Consider the following 10,408-nt stretch of genomic DNA (forward strand, 5'->3'; position numbering starts at 1 on the left):
TCATCTTAAACATAATCATCTATCATCTTCATCGTTTATTAATCATAAAAAAATGAAACGGCATCAACTTTACAGTCTAACACGTATCTGTCTGGCATCATCGTCATTTGGCCTAAAAGAAACAGAAACGGCCCAGCAATTTATTAGTTATCACGGCCAAGTTGCAAGTCCAAATAAAATATGACCTATTAAGATGTCATGTGGATCGGTAGATAAATTGTAGCAGCCCACCTCAAAAAGCCCGACTTCAAGTAATCCATAATTCAAAATGGGATGTTCAGTTTGTAACGAAAACAGGAAAAGAAAACGAGTGCTAGCAGCCGGCTGAAAAGTTATCTCCACTATTATTTTTCTTTTCTCTTTACAGCTCATCATTAATTAAAAAAAAATTTCGCTAACCTATCGTCATCATCCCATCTTTTCGCTACAACATCATCATTCCTGTTACTATATAATACCGTAACAGAAGGGACATCAATAGCAGCAATTCTTGGAGATGGTTTATACAGTGGTGAATAGAAATATTGATAAGTAGGGTTTCGTTGGTTGGGTTTACAAAGAAGAAGAAAGGTTGCGTGGTTATTGGTAATTTTATTTGGGTCGTTCCTGGACTGAAACAGAAACATCAAACGGCAGCAGTAATAGTGACTTTATTGGTGGGTTGCTGTGGTTGTATGTTCGAAAGAAAAACAGAAACATAAGGTGTGCAGTAGCAGGAATAGTGTAACCGTAGCGTAGTAGCAGAAAGCAATTGGGTGTTCGATGGTGGTGGTGTTTTGGGTGAATGAAATAGAAACAGGAGACGGTAAGTAGCAGTGGAAATTGCAGTAGCAGTGATTCATGATGGAGGTTTCGAGTGGTGAAGTGATGGGTGTATTCGGGTTGTAATAGGCACAAGAGGAGAATGATATGTGTTGGTGATTTGCACGATTGGAACAAACAAAAACAATATATATATATATATATATATATATATATATATATATATATATATGAAGTGGGTTTGTAGTTTGGTAACGGATGGTGGTATTTTTAAAGGTTGTTGGATTGGTAACCAAGAAGAAGAAAGGTGATTAGATTTTAATTTGATACAGCAGTAGTACGCAACAAGGGTTCAAGCATCACTCTTGTGGACACGTCCAAGTCGAGGTCATCAGACGCAGCAGCCACGTTAGTGGAGTTCTTGTAGTAGCGAACCAGAAGTAGGGAAAAAAATAATAAACGGAAGTGGAACCCAAGTAGGGTTTCGGTCTCTTTTAAAAAAAATAAACAGCAACTTAGTAAAGAATATGTACACATCGTTTTCTTCTTTTCATTTATATACCCTACAGCCCATTAAATTATTATGGTTCCTTTTGAATTTCGTACGCATGAGTCCATCGTTTCACATTTTCATGCTATATAATGTTATTTTATGTAACAAGATCATTATCATACTTCCTTTATAACCAACCCTTGTATCCTACCATTACTTTAGTCACCCACTATCCCACTAATCAATGATGACAAGAATTCGATTATTGAATGAATAAAGTGAAAGTGAAATCGAGCTGTAAAGGAAAATATCATGTCTTATTATTATTGACTCCCTTATTACTTTCAACATTCTATCCTACTACGTATTTATTTATACATTGTGTATCACTATTTGTGGTGAAATGTAAATATGAAAATAAAGAATCTGTGTAAGGTGTGTGTACCTATGTAGTACATATTTACATTTACAAATATATATATACTTTTATTTATAAATATAGATACTCTAAAATAATTATTATTGTTATTATATACTATTGTTAGTTAACAAAATTAATTCTAACAATTTACAATATAATATTTCTTTTTAAATTTTTGCATATTTATTTACAAGTAAACGTATCGTGAGTCGTCGAGAATAGTCAAAAGGGCAAATGCATTCATGTAAGTGTTCCAAAGTTTTCGAGACTCAACATTACAGACTTTGCTTATCGTGTCGGAAACATATAAAGATTAAGTTTAAATTTGGTCGGAAATTCCCGGGTCATCACAGTACCTACCCGTTAAAGAAATTTCGTCCCGAAATTTGAGTGAGGTCGTCATGGCTAACTATAAAAATGTTTTCATGACGAATATGAGTTGATAAATAGAGTTTTATCATTATTGAGTAATATGGATAAAACAATTCGATTATTCGAAGAGTACGAGTAAAGCTATTCACAAAAGAATGAAATGAGAAACAAAGATTTGTTTTTAACTTTTGACGTACAGTAAAACCTCTGTAATTTAATACTCGATAAATTAATAACCTCGATAAAATTAATAATTTGTCCGGTCCGAACTTGGGACCAGTACAAATTTGGACCCCAATCGATAAAATAATAAGATAATAATTTTTTTAAAATCTCAATGTAAATATATTGGTCCTAGCGAAACTATAAATTAATAATTACTAAATTTTTTTTGAAATCTCAATATACATTTAACTTGACAAGTTCATTAATGTGTGAATGTACATACATGGGAATTTTGAATGTCCTTGTTTATGTTTTATTTAAATAGGTAAAGTGAACGGACATGATAATTTCGAATGCCGATGCATTAATTTGAGACTTGCTCACAAATATAAGCCTATTTTTTAAATTGATAATTTATTAATTTATCAATATAATAATATTTCGCTAAATTAATAAAATATCTCGGTCCCAACATTATTAATTTATAGAGGTTTCACTGTAGTCAGGTTTGAATTCCGGAATTCAAGGGATTTAAAAGAAAATCTTGAAGATCTATAAGATCTGATTCTTCAGGATTTATGGAAATTAAGATCTCTTCAATTAAATACGGTGATCTACCCCGATTACTACGTCTGATATTTCCTTTATAAATTTACCTTTTCCGTTCCATTTGTTTTCACCACCTCTATACTCAATTCCCAAATTCAAAAGATTTATGAAAATGCTTAACCCTGTTCTGATCCTTGTTCTTATTCTAACTATCGCAATGATCGTTCTTCTTTTCCAACTTTCACCTGAAGAATCTGTTTATTTCTATTATGCACTAGGGATTATTATTATTTTTTTTATAATCCTCCCGTGTCTTTATATTGCTATACGTACTGATATCCACGATTTGTAATTTCGGTGTTGTCATTGAGCTTTATCTTCTCCCTTATATTTCAAATCTTTATGCTTTTATTTTCTCTTCCCGACTTCAAGTCAAGCGAATAATGGTTCAGAATTCGTAGATATAGAGTTTCGAATGATTATAATATTCTAAACAGGAAGGAACGTGATTGCACGACTTGATTTTCAAATTTATCAACATCACAGAAGATAGAACCATCAAGAATACATTTTCTTGATTTGTTCAGAAGTTAAGTAGAATGAAAGAGTTATGTAACATGGCACGTGATGACGTTATAATCTGTGAATCATCACGTTCCATTAGAAACTCAACATGACTTACTGTAATATAATCACATTGATCAAGTGTCATTATATTATACTAATTCATACTTCAGTTCCCAACATTACTTCAATAACATTCATATTTTAAGCTTGAAAGTTTACAGAATATAGAAACTAACAGTTTCTATATGATGTAATACTGATAGCACGCAAAGATTAATGATTTCAGATAAGAATAGTTATAAAAATATCTCCAGAAATATGGAGGATATTTATAATGAAAGATACGATACTATCTCGGAATATCTAAGATCAGAGGATGACAGAAACTATTGTCTGCAAGGGTTCAGAGTAAGGATCAAGATATTCACTAAAGACTTTAACAGACATTGAATCATTTGGATTATTTGAAGTCAAACTTATTCTTTGTGATTTGTCCATGGCTTTCTTCATAATTCCGCATAATCTGCTTTTCGGTACTAAATTTTCTATTGAATATTTCCAATATAGTGATACACAGGAAGCACGAAGAGGTATATAATTTCGGACGAGAATATTTATGAAAATATCCTCAGAAATATCGAAGATATTTATGATGATATTTTGGAATTTCTAAGTTCGATGGTTGATGGGGAAAGATTTTCTGCAAGATTTTAACATGACTTCGGAGCAAGATATTCTCTAACGATTTCAACGGATCCAGAATTACCTGAATCCTTTGAATATAGGGTTTTGTCCTTGTATTTGTCCTCGGTCTCTTTCGTGGTTAGCTCAATCCGTTTTCCAGTTTCAAATTTTCGGAGCTTTTCCAACATTCTATTCTTTATCATCAAACTTCCGATGATTAAGGTCGTTTACAGTTTTTGTTGCTTCATTCAACTTTTCAAAATTCAGAGTATTAGTTCGCAGACTGGGTGCTTTTCAGAATTTCAGAATGGAAGATAATTATTCTAAGAGATAAATGTTATACATATAACTGTTGATGTAGATATGCTGTGAGTTTTCAAAGTACTGATTGCCGATTCCTCTACATTTACTGCTACCATATCTGAATCATTGGTTATCGATCTGAGGTGATTTCAAGAGAATTGTGTTTTTAGATGATTAAACGCTGACTGTAATATGGAGGAATATAAAAGGTTTTCCGGTAACAATAAAAGAGCACGCATATATATCAAAGTTATAATAAGGTTGTTTTGAATGAAAAGTCGAGGTTGACTTGCTGGAGCTGTGACAAAATTTGCTACTTTGAAAGGAATTACCAAGTTATTTTAGGTAATAATAACAATAAAGAAATTAGCACAACTATGTGTTAAACGTTTACTCAGTTTCCGAGAGTTTTTCAGATGCATAACTAAATGCATCAATCTTTTCTCCCGTAGATGAAGTGCGGTGGGTTCATCCTCTCGTTTGAGATGTTTTCAAGAATCATAAAAGTTTTGAACGTAGATTGTATTCGTCAAGATACAAATGAGGTTTAAGATAAAATCAAGTGGCAAACTTGAAGAATTGTTTAGTTTTATATGTTATAATCAATATTTTTAATTCATTTTAATTGTTTAACGTTATTAGTCCTCATCTATAGTCCACAGTTGACAGTCCAATAATTCATATATATAGTTTAATATATAATATTCGAATTAATTAATACGTGTCGTGACCCGTATACGTCTCAGACTCGATCACAACTCAAACTATATATATTATTGTAGAATCAACCTCAACCCTGTATAGAGAACTCAATCATTACTGCATATAGAGTGTCTATGGTGATTCCAAATAATATATATAGATGCGTCGATATGATATGTCAAAACCTTGAATACGTGTCCCGATATTTAAAATGCATAAAATAAATAACAGAAATTAAATAACGATAAATAAAGTGCGTAAAGTAAATAACAGAATTTAAATAACAATAAATAAAATTGCGAGAATTAAATTACGATAAAATAAATTGCGATAATTAAATTGCGATAAATAAAATGTAATACGGAATTAACAGTTAGCTAGGAACAGTTAGCTAGGAACAGTTAGCTAGGATTTTGTTAGCGTGGATTCTTAACACAATTTCTCATAGTTAATTTGTTTGTTTCTAACAAATTTTATTTTATCAAATGTTTTCTTCATTATGCCACTTGTTGGATTCTGATAGGTCAAAATCCAAATATGAAATTGAATGAATATAGTTATTCTGTGGTGAATGGATTTGTATATCGGTGGATGTAAGTAGGAAAGTAAACGACCGTTGAATCAGCTTCGAAGAATGTACAATGTAACTTATTAATGTGAAATCTAAATATTCCTCGGGTATTACCTACCCGTTAACATATTTTCACAATTAACACTTTGTACGAAAGAATTTTTAATTACAATCTTTATGAAAACATATATACATATATATTTTCTTCAGATGTAATAATGGATTTAATGAGTTAATATGATATTAAACTCAATTGCTTTTCGGTTGGAACTAGAATAAACAATCTCTAAAACTTTAGAGATTACATATTCCTCATGTCGAACGAAGATAAATGAGGTAGAACGATACGTTGAACGAAGATCATACTCAAAGTACAGATAATGATATTGAAGCATGGATTGCTGATGGTACTGGTGCTGTTATTGATGGTACCGTTGGTGCCGGTGATGTTGCTGAAGCTGGTACATTTTGCATTATATTCTCCGAATTGATTATTCGAGCGCGAAGTTCGTTGACTTATTACTCCAGGATGATTGTCGGTTGGAACGAGCGGATGAATAAGGTTCAGAATTGTGGATATAATATAATCTTGTCGAGTTACCCTGGAAATGAGACTGAAAATGGTGTCTCGAACAGGTTCGCCGGTAAACGTTTCTGGTTCATTGTCAAGAAGTGAATTCGGTTGGTGGAAGGGATTGTCTTCTGCGCGTTTCCATTGATTAAGTCGACTACGAACCCATCAGATGAATTGATAATGGCTGATTGGTTGATTCATGCTGATGACGCTGTTTTCGGAGCTTAGGTGAACATCTATGTCGGAATAGTTGTCGGAATAACTATCGGAATAGCTATCGGAATCTGAGGAACTTGAACTGGTTGAGGGATTCATCTCGTACGATCGGATGAAAGATTTTCGATAAGAATTAGATTATAGGATGTAGATTAGTACCATGTAATACATAATTTACATATGCATATATAATACTAAAATCCCATAAGTTACGGAGGAATCTACAGAAAATGACAGGCAAAGTTTACATTAACAGATACGCTAAGATATGAATTAGCAGATATGCTAAGATATGAATTTTGTCTATACACTAATCATGCAGTCAATGCAGTAAAACATGTCTAGACTAAGAATGATAAGCAAGTGATTCCCTAAGGATGATAAGTAGGAAATTTTTGACACGAAATGATAAGCAAAACTTTTGACATGCAGACACGGTCGGAGTCCAGACTCACTAATGCATCCTAACGACTTATCAGTTAGATACATTAATGCAGATCTGATTCGCTAAGACCACCGCTCTGATACCAACTGTAGATACCCATCCTAATCCATCCGGACGAAGTCCATATCGATTACAAATGATTCACAACAGTTGAATACATCATGAGGTAATTGACCTCTATATGATACATTTTACAAACATTGCATTCGTTTTTAAAAGATAAACTTTTGTTACATCGACAGTTGACATGCATACATATCATTTCATAATATATCCTAATATAATTGACTTAATAATAATCTTGATGAACTCAACGACTCGAATTAACGTCTTTTGAAATATGTCATGAATGACTCCAAGTAATATCTCTAATATGAGCAAATGCACAGCGGAAGATTTCTTTCGTACCTGAGAATAAACATGCTTTCAAGTGTCAACCAAAAGGTTGGTGAGTTCATTAGTTTAACATAAATAATCATTTCCATCATTTTAATAGACCACAAGATTTCATATTTCCATTTCTCATAAACATACGTCCCATGCATAGAGACAAAAATATCATTCATATGGATTGAACACCTGGTAACCGACATTCACAATATACATATAAGAATATCCCCATCATTCCGGGATCCTCCTTCGGATATGATATAAATTTCGAAGTACTAAAGCATCCGGTACTTTGGATGGGGCTTGTTGGGCCCGATAGATCTATCTTTAGAGTTCGCATCAATTAGGGTGTCTGTTCCCTAATTCTTAGATTACCAGACTTAATAAAAAGGACATATTTGATTTCGATAATTCAACCATAGAATGTAGTTTCACGTACTTGTGTCTATTTCGTAAAACATTTATAAAAGCAGTGCATGTATTCTCAGTCCCAAAAATATATATAAAAAGGGAGTAATGGAACTCACGCATATAAATATTGCAAAACAGTTATTAAAACATTGCATGTATTCTCAGCCCAAAAATGTAATGAGTAAAAGGGAGCAAATGAAACTCACCATACTGTATTTTGTAGTAAAAATACATAGGACGACATTGAACAAGTATAGGGTTGGCCTTGGATTCACGAACCTATATTCAATTATGTATATTAACACATGTAATAACAATTAAACAAGTTTTATATATATTAATATTAATATACCTTATAATTTGTATGTTATATTAATAAATAGTTTAATTATACCTATTTTATATATTATAGATAATTATATATATATATTAAAACCTATTTTATATATTATAGATAATTATATATATATATATATATATATATATATATATATATATATATGATTATATTAAAATGTATTTATTTATTATATATAACTTAATGAATATTTTATAATAATAACATTTTATTTAAATCTATATGTAATATTAATATAGTTAGGATATATGTAAAAAAAATATATATATTTTTATATAAATATCATTTGTTTATTATAATAATACTAAAATAATGATAATAATAATAAAAATGACAAAAAAATAATAGTTCTAATAAAAATAATAAACTTAATAAAAATAATAATTTTAATAATAATAATAATAATAGAAATGATAATTTTAAGTATTATTGTTACTTTTAATAAAAATAATAATTTTTCTAATAATGATACTCTTAATAATAATAATAATGATTATATCCTTAATAATGATAATATTAATAATAATAATACTTATATTAATAATAATGATGTGATAATAATAATAATAATATCAATAAAAATGATATTACTAATAATGATAATAATATTAGTCATAATAATAATAATAATAATAATAATAATAATAATAATAATAATAATAATAATAATAATAATCATAATTGTAGTTAATATCATGATAATAATAATAATAAATGATAACTAATAATAATAACAATAATAGTAATGGTAAAAAAAAAATAGCAAAGTACAACCTTTGAAGACAAGCTTTTTTTTTAAAAAAAAACACAAAACGCCACTGCCCGGACTCGAACCCACGACCTCTATCTAACCCATAACACCTTAAACCATTCCACTGCACATTGCCTTTCTGATTTAATTTAGGACCCGAATTTAATTAACCTGTTTTCTGTTTCCTCTTTCTTCTTTTTCTTAAAAAAAAATTGTTGCCACAAACTAGGATTGAACTCGCGACTTGTAGATTAACCTCAACATCCTCAACCATTTTCCTGCCCATCAGTTTCTGTTTTAATTCCTAAACAAAATTCCTTAAATCCTTAACTGTTTTCCTTTGCCATTACTCTCATACATCAACCATCATTATCATAACTTAAATCTTAGTTTCATAATCACATTACTCATCATCTTAAACATAATCATCTATCATCTTCATCGTTTATTAATCATAAAAAAATGAAACGGCATCAACTTTACAGTCTAACACGTATCTGTCTGGCATCATCGTCATTTGGCCCAAAAGAAACAGAAACGGCCCAGCAATTTATTAGTTATCATGGCCAAGTTGCAAGTCCAAATAAAATATGACCTATTAAGATGTCATGTGGATCGGTAGATAAATTGTAGCAGCCCACCTCAAAAAGCCCGACTTCAAGTAATCCATAATTCAAAATGGGATGTTCAGTTTGTAACGAAAACAGGAAAAGAAAACGAGTGCTAGCAGCCGGCTGAAAAGTTATCTCCACTATTATTTTTCTTTTCTCTTTACAGCTCATCATTAATTAAAAAAAAAATTCGCTAACCTATCGTCATCATCCCATCTTTTCGCTACAACATCATCATTCCTGTTACTATATAATACCGTAACAGAAGGGACATCAATAGTAGCAAATCTTGGAGATGGTTTATACAGTGGTGAATAGAAATATTGATAAGTAGGGTTTCGTTGGTTGGGTTTACAAAGAAGAAGAAAGGTTGCGTGGTTATTGGTAATTTTATTTGGGTCATTCCTGGACTAAAATAGAAACATCAAACGGCAGCAGTAACAGTGACTTTATTGGTGGGTTGCTGTGGTTGTATGTTCGAAAGAAAAACAGAAACATAAGGTGTGCAGTAGCAGGAATAGTGTAACCGTAGCGTAGTAGCAGAAAGCAATTGGGTGTTCGATGGTGGTGGTGTTTTGGGTGAATGAAATAGAAACAGGAGACGGTAAGTAGCAGTGGAAATTGCAGTAGCAGTGATTCACGATGGAGGTTTCGAGTGGTGAAGTGATGGGTGTATTCGGGTTGTAATAGGCACAAGAGGAGAATGATATGTGTTGGTGATTTGCACGATTGGAACAAACAAAAACAATATATATATATATATATATATATATATATATATATATATATATATATATATATATATATATATATATATATATATATATATATATGAAGTGGGTTTGTAGTTTGGTAACGGATGGTGGTATTTTTAAAGGTTGTTGGATTGGTAACCAAAAAGAAGAAAGGTGATTGGATTTTAATTTGATACAGCAGTAGTACGCAACAAGGGTTCAAGCATCACTCTTGTGGACACGTCCAAGTCGAGGTCATCAGACACAGCAGCCACGTTAGTGGAGTTCTTGTAGTAGCGAACCAGAAGTAGGGAAAAAAATAATAAACG

This window comes from Rutidosis leptorrhynchoides, chromosome 11 (assembly GCF_046630445.1).
Source record: "Rutidosis leptorrhynchoides isolate AG116_Rl617_1_P2 chromosome 11, CSIRO_AGI_Rlap_v1, whole genome shotgun sequence".
Lineage (NCBI taxonomy): Eukaryota > Viridiplantae > Streptophyta > Magnoliopsida > Asterales > Asteraceae > Rutidosis > Rutidosis leptorrhynchoides.